The sequence below is a fragment of the Eptatretus burgeri genome, chromosome 4 (genome assembly GCF_056783735.1).
Source record: "Eptatretus burgeri isolate ZD-2024b chromosome 4, Ebu_testis_v1, whole genome shotgun sequence".
Taxonomy (NCBI): domain Eukaryota; kingdom Metazoa; phylum Chordata; class Myxini; order Myxiniformes; family Myxinidae; genus Eptatretus; species Eptatretus burgeri.
In genome coordinates, this window is record NC_140964.1 from 50,031,280 (window position 1) to 50,038,965 (window position 7,686).

Consider the following 7,686-nt stretch of genomic DNA (forward strand, 5'->3'; position numbering starts at 1 on the left):
TCCAAACGGTCCTTTCGGAGAGACAAAGTGAGAATGTGAGATTTGTCCGGATTGAAAGACATGTTCCACATGCTGGACCATTTTGTGATTTTACCCGGAATATGAAGAGAGCGAAAAAGCTGCGGCTTGCTGGTCTGAGGGATGACAGATGGTATGGCAGAGGGTGGGAGTCATCAGCCAAGAGATAATGAGGATTTTCCAGAGGGTTGGAGAGATCATTGGTGAAAACCAGAAAAAGAACAGGGCCCAGAACGCTGCCTTGACGAACTCCAGCCTGGACAGGAAGAGGGGATGAAAGAACTCCATTTAGGGCCACACGTTGGCTGCGACAGTGCAGGAAGTCTGCGAGCCATGAGTGGAGATGTCCTTGGATACCATAGGAAGAGAGTTTGGTGAGTAGGGCAGGGTGCCAGACCGTGTCAAAACCACGCGATATGTCTCAGGATATGGCTCTGATTTCATGTCCGGCATTGAGGACCTCCGTCCATTGTTGGGAGAGCAGAAGCAGCTTATCCAGGGGAGAGTGAACTGGTCAGAACCCAAATTGATGATCGGAAATCAAGCCATTGGAGAAGAGGAAGGATTTAATATCTGAAGCAACGATGGATTCGATAACCTTGCTGATGATTGGGAGAAGGCTGATTGTTCTGCAGTTGCAGGAATCTGTTTTTGCACCTTTTTATGGAGGGCGGGAATGTTTGCTGACTTCCACGCAGATGGCAGATGACCTTGATGATGATTTGAAATTACATTAAATTGTGTTCTGAAGTTTCATGCATGAAGTAAACAGAAAGATGCAAGAGCTGTCTGACCAATTCATTGGGAGAATTTGTTCAGTAAACTGGACTCTTGGCCCGACTTTGTGGGACAAACAAGCATTTTTATTTTTTCAACACACATTTGACCTTCTCCTTTTTCTACCACTAACTGCTGCACACCACCATTAATATCGCAACTCCCGTGACCCCAACTTCCTTCTTTTTGTACGGTCACCAAAGGGAGGATTTTGGAACATGTCTTTCACGAAGCGGATTGCCAGATCTGACTGTCATCCAAAGGTTGGAGGAAATGTAATTTGTTCAGGGTGTCGGTGACAATTCCCCAACTCTTCACGAAAGAAACCGTGGGATTATTAATGCCTATCATCGACTCGTGCTGGCAGACGGGATAGCCAGATTAACATCCTTCTGAGGAACGGTGCACTCATTGATGGTTCGCCCTGCACGTGAAAAACAAGGACAATAGTTTATAGCTTGGTCGGGACTTAAACCCAGGAGAAACAGCTCAGAGGTGAGTGTGCAAACCTCACGGTTGTCCAGCCAGTCCCCACAACCGAAATTTTAACCAAACTTTTGCATTTAGGAACTGTTTACGCTCCTCATCAAACTTTCGTGTTCCATATTCTCAGGTTCGTTCTTTGTTGAATTAAAAATGTTTATCTTCACGTGATGCTCAAGGTGGAGATAACATGTTTATGAGTCCCAGTAATACCTGGTTGATTTTGAGAATACATACATTTTCCACTTGCAGGTGCACATCATGAACCTAAGTTATGGGTAAAGTCACATGATCCTGTGATTTACACTCGAACCCCACACCTCCTCAAATAGACTCACCTCCTTGCTGTTCTTTTTTAGTGAAACTTTCACTGCAAACTGGAAGAGACACAAACAGGTAAACGTTGGTCATTAACTTGTGATGTCGTAGCAGGAAAAAAGTTGTGAGGAATACAATTTACAACAATTTATATCTCACAAGCGTCATGCTCACCTTAAAACAGCCAGACACGGTAACATGTTTGTCAATGGTAAAAGGGTAACAGCCAGCCATGTTAACATGCCCTATCCATCCACCCATCGGGACCATACTCTGTACAGAGCGTCGCTGCTGCCAAAGCAGTCTCTTGGGCTATTGAGCACAATCCTGGACAGGTCGCCACTCCGACGCAGGATACTCAAATGGCACAATCATCCCAACAAGCTGGTACTTATTTTGTCGACCTCAGAAGGATGACAGGCTGAGTCAACCCCACCAGGTATCAATTCAATAACCAGCAGGGATTTGGACGTGACATGACGAAGTCAAGCCCGCCACCCTCACCGTTCAGCAAACACCAGGTGGAGGCTCTATCAGCTGAAGGTAAACTTCATAGTTTCGTTAAAAAGAGCCGAGTTTGAAAATGCATGAAGGATTAACAAGGTAATTGAGGTGAACTTTACTGCATTTACACTCGTTTTAATGTAATTCACAGGTGAGAGGAAAACTTCAGGGGTTGATTTGACATTAAATTAATTAATTTACAGGAACAGATGTGGAGTAAAACATTTTATTTTCACCTTCATGAACTCTGACCACAACATTAACAGCAGCACACTTTTCTTACCTCATCACTCGAAATGATGCTCCTCGCTTGGTAAACGGCTCCGAAGCTTCCTTGCCCGAGCTTGTTGATGATGTCATAATTCCGGATCTGAACACAAAACGTGAGAAAACGTCATTTTTCATTCCAACATCAGGAAAAGAGTGCGTTCATGAGTTTGTTTGTTTTTTTGAAAAATACATTTATCAGTTTCATTATTTCACCTTGCTCGGCAATCTTCTTTCTTGCAAACAACACAGAAAAACTTTATAAACAAAAAACTAATGATCTGGTCACATGTCGCACTGGAACTTGAGGGGACGAGATATTGATCTTGGGATATCCGAGGCAGAGATACTGTGATGGGAAAGAACTTTGGGGGTATTCATGGGTTAACGTGTTAAACGAGAGATAGTGGGACACACGACACGACACGACACGACACAGACACACACACACCTTGCAGGTATTAATACTTACGAGCGCGTGCCCAGACGTGAAAAAAAATGGTGGTCAATTGTGACGTCATTGCACCGTGTACTGTCATTGGTTTGGTAAATAAATGGCCATAACTTGGGAACCACTTGTCCGATTAATATCAAACCTTGAAAAAGCACATCCACAGGGCCCCAGCAATGCACCTGGCAAGTTTCAATTAGATCGGACCAGGGGTTGTTGAGAAACAGTGGTCACAGACAGACGCACGCGCACACGCACACGCACACGCGGTAATAATACTTATTTCAGGTTCACCTGAACGAGTTCTCCTGCCAGGATAATTTCATCCCACATGAATAAATATTCTTCGGAGCACACACGTGGAATAAGGTGGGGTTTGAACCTCAACCAGACAGTCACCAAGCCCTTCTGCATGAGTAAAACAAATTCGATAACCGGTCAGAGCGTCGATCACTAACCTTGGTCTTGGGAGGCACAAAGGAAGACTTTGCAGAGGGAGGATTCTTCACACTCCATCCGGAACATGATGTGTTCAAGGAACTGAACTCCATCATTTGTTTCAACAGATAATTCACTCTTAAATTACAATTAGAACACGAGAGCTAAAAACGTCTGTCCGCTGTTCCAGCTGCAAAGCAAATCAGAACGAACTGTGACATCACAATGCCGTGCTTATTGTTTATGACGTCATTCACAAATGGAACTAACATGAGTTTATTTTGTTTTTTTGGGGGGATTTATCTGTGAAAAGAAAAGTTTGGTCACCTGGGGTGTAATAATAAATAATAACAATGTTCTGCAATAAATCCCCTTGCTGTCGCTTGCCAACCGTTTTGATGGAGTGCTTAAGCCGCTTGGCGAGCGCTCCACAATCTGATTGGTGAAGGAACACAGCTCAGGATGAACAGTCAATTTGGTTTTCCGTTTTCTATCCCACCGATCGGCCGGATCTGTTTCCGTACCTTCACCAAGACCGAATTATCTTGTTCTTCTCATCTCCACAACTCATCTACCAAGTTTTGTTTCTGCTCCTCCACAGATTATATAAACGAGTAGAGCACCCGCCCTGCAGGAGATCTTGTTCCAAGTGAACAACACGTTCTTCTGATGAAAACGTTTATTTGGGCGGTGTATAAGCAACGGACAGTTCTGTTTACGTAATAAATACAAAAAACTGGGTTTCGGGCACGAAGTGAAAACATTCTGACTGTTTGTAATTCAAAACACCTCACAACACTGAAACACGTGTGGACATGAACACTGTGAAGGGGGGAGGCTTGTAATACTCTCTCCCACCTGGAGGGGGCACCACACGATACACATTCACATGGAGAATTTACCTTCTACACCAAGATCACCATCAAAGGTTAAAAAAAACACCCGGAACATGAATTGGGATCGTGCTGATTGTGTGGAGCAAGTCTCCATGTAATCAGTTCAGAATTGTCGGAGTAGCGTCACAAACAAACATCGTCACAAACAAACATCGTCACAAACAAACATCGTCACAAACAAACATCGTCACAAACAGACATCGGTCTGTGAAACATTAATATAAACAATAATCGTCCGTCAAAACGTCCGGTTGGAATGATTCCATTGGAAATGTTCAAGGAGACGAGAAGATGTGATATTTAAATTCGTCACAAGAAAAAACGTTGTTTTAAAACACCACATGTGCACGTGACACCCTATTGTTATCTTTTTATCTTCTGTGACGTTTCATTTGGACGGCGGAGCCGAATGAGCACACGGAGTCTCCAACCTGGGCGGAGCATCAGGCGTGCTTCAACCTTTGTTTATTCGACATAACACGAATGTAAATGAACACTCGTTTTACTCTGAACGAGTTCCACATCATGTGCAGCGAATTTCCCTTCCCCACACCTTCTATTTATTGTTCTTTAATAAAATGATTACATACACCGCCGTTGATGCCAGGTTACATGTCGCCGTCTCCATTCCCAAGGGCAGAGATTCTCTCATGAAAAATGTTTTCAAAATTTGTTTTTGTTTTTTTGGCCTGAAAAATATAACTTCGTGAAAACCCTTCCTAAATCGTCGTCATGAAGAGGGACAGACAAATACACACCGTGTTTTATATATTTACAAGGAAATCTAACACAGGTGGACCCCATTCAGTCCACGGTACCTGTGCGAACACCATTCTAATTTATCAACACAAGATCCAAGGAAGAAAATGTTAAAAAGTCTTTAATTAATGAAATGATTTTTTTGTTTGTTTGTTTTGGTTTTTTGTTGTTGTTTTTTTGTCGTGTTTTATATCACTTTATTTTTCTTCTCCTCAGAGGAGAGGGCATGGGCTTGGTTTAAAACACACATCAACCACACAACCCTCCTTGTCAAGACCCCCCCCCCCACCAACAGCACTCCGTACACATGCACACAATCACCCATCAATCCTCAAACTACTCAAAACTCTTTTCAACATCCCCATTCCCCTCCATCTCCATCACTTCCAGTTACCTATCTACTTCTAATTTAAACTTGTCCACTTTTTCTGCTGCCACCACCTTTCCAGGGAGGCCATTCCATGCATTAACTACTCTCTGAGTGAAAAGTCCCTTGCCTTGCTTCTCTTATAACTCTCCTCTTCCTCACTCTCAAGCTGTGACCTCTGATCTGATCACTGTCGACTGTTGAATAATTCATCTGCACTTATTATATCTTTACCTTTCATTATCTAAAACATCTCTGTCATATCTCCTCGTAACTACCTCCTTTCTCGTGAATAAAGCCCTGTCTCCTTCAACCGCTCCTCATGGCTGAGTCTCGCAAGGCCCGGAATCAATCTCGTCGCCCTGTGTAGAACCCTCTCAATGGCATCTGTGTCTTTCCTCAATTGTGGTGACAAAACTGAACAAAATATTCTCGATCTGGCCCTCACTAAATTCGTGCACAATGTTAACACCTCCTCTTTTGATTTATAATTGATCCCCCTCTAAAAACAACCCAAAACCCTATTTACCTCCCTCCTGCTGCCTGGCACTGTGCTGCTTGCTTTCCTCCCATATCTATTACCACCCACAGATCCTTCTCCTGTGTGACACTCCAAAATTACCCCTTGCATCCTGTAATCTCAATTTTCATTGTTCTTTCCCATCCACAAGACCTTACACTTGCTCAGGTTAAATTCCATCTGCCAGTCTTTTGTCCCATCTGTACAAGTATCAATACTTTCCTGCGTCTGAACACCACCCCCTCTGCTATCCACCTCACCTTCAAGCTTTGCGTCATGTGCAAATTTGGAAAGCTTCCTCTTTACCCCATTATCCAAATCGTTGATGTAAATAATGAATAGTAATGGTCCGAGTACTGATCCCTGAGGTACCCCACAACTTACATCCTCCCAGCAAGACATCCTCCCACTCACAGCCACTCTTTGCTTCCTACCATGAAGCCAGTTTGCACTCCCATGAGCGACGTGACCAGCCACTCCACAAGCCCTCACTTTGACAAACAACCTCCGATGTGGTTCCTTATCAAAGGCCTTCTCAAAGTCTCGATCTACTACGTCCACTGCCTTTCCCTCATCCACCCAATCCACCTTCATGGAACTCTAAAAGATTTGTAAAACAGGAACTACCTTTGTTCAACCCATGCTGACAACCTTTAATTAGTTTGTGTTTGTTTAAATGGTTCCTCATCTGGTCCTTAATTAATGTCTCCAACACCAAAATAGAAACGTCTGAAGACATCATGCAAAATATCGTTTTTGGCACCATAACTCAACGGTGAAGAATCACTTGTTGAACGAAACCGCGTTGGGGTGTGTTATTGACTGAACAAACACCTTCACATCCGTATTTCAGTGAAGGAGCCCACCCCAGTGAAAGACACAGACACCGTGGAAGGACGCCATCACAGGACGTATGTTTTTCACTTGGGTTACGATGTGCAAATAAAGGTGGAAAAAAAAATCTGATTTTATGCAATTTAATTCCAGGCAATAAGGCAACAAAAGGTGAAAATTTTGAAAGGGGATGTAGACTTTCTATCGGCATTGTGTGTAAACAGTTAGAGTGGTGCTTTGCAGGCAGGGCGTTGCTTTGGGTGCCCCATATGTTAACATGAGTTAGTTGATGGATGTTAAAAATCCAACAGTTTCTTTCATGAAGAATAGATGAGTTATCGTTGGCACACTGTACAAGTTATAAATTCCTGCCAAAATCACTTTCTGTTGAAGGTAAAGCCTGGCCATCCAGTACATGAGGGACTTGGGCCAAAAACGTTTCCTGCATGGTCAACCCACAAGATTTGGGAAATATAACTCGGGCTGGAGGAGTGTTCGTCGTGGTCGTCATGGTGTACTTGTCATCATAAATATTAAAACATGTAACCTCTTTCTGAAGGAGGAAGAACAAGATTCATGAAGGAAAGAACAAAACGGCTTGCAGAGATATTTAATTGCTGCAGGTGCACAGAGCACAGGTATCCATGATCAAAACATCCTGCTTCAACGAATATGTACTTCACTGCAGAAGACAAGATGATGCACTTTTTCCTTCCCCACTCCTGGCCACAGATATGGGTAACAGTTTTGAATGGTTTGAGCAGTCCTGAGTGGCTTGGTTGAGAAGGATATAACCATGTTGAACCATATATTCACAGACAGCAGTTGCATTCTTTCTCGTCAAAGACCCCATGAATGCTATCATTGAGAGTCAAATCAGAGAAGTCCCAGGTGCACCGTGATCGGATCAAACATTTTGAACTCTGAAGAACATTGTAGATCCAAGAAATGGAGACAAGGAATCAATATCAATCATAAGCTCATGTGCTTGCTTTGTCCATGGGAGTTACTGCTCAAAGAGGAGAAAATCTGCTGAGTTGGGACCTCTGGCAAT

General features: G+C 43.3%; 1 protein-coding gene and 1 long non-coding RNA gene across 2 annotated transcripts in view; both read right to left on the reverse strand.

Annotated features, from left to right (window-relative positions):
• The window catches only part of LOC147028020 (uncharacterized), a 47,955-nt gene extending 45,489 nt beyond the window's left edge, over positions 1-2,466 (reverse strand). Inside the window, exons 1-2 of the mRNA XM_085877947.1 lie at positions 2,384-2,466; positions 1,617-1,655 (exon numbers count right to left, since the gene is read on the reverse strand). The gene's annotated coding sequence lies outside the window, so the exon portion shown is untranslated. The remainder of the gene's footprint in view (positions 1-1,616; positions 1,656-2,383) is intronic.
• The window catches only part of LOC147028019 (uncharacterized), a 102,107-nt gene that overhangs the window by 65,953 nt on the left and 28,468 nt on the right, over positions 1-7,686 (reverse strand). The window lies entirely within an intron of this gene.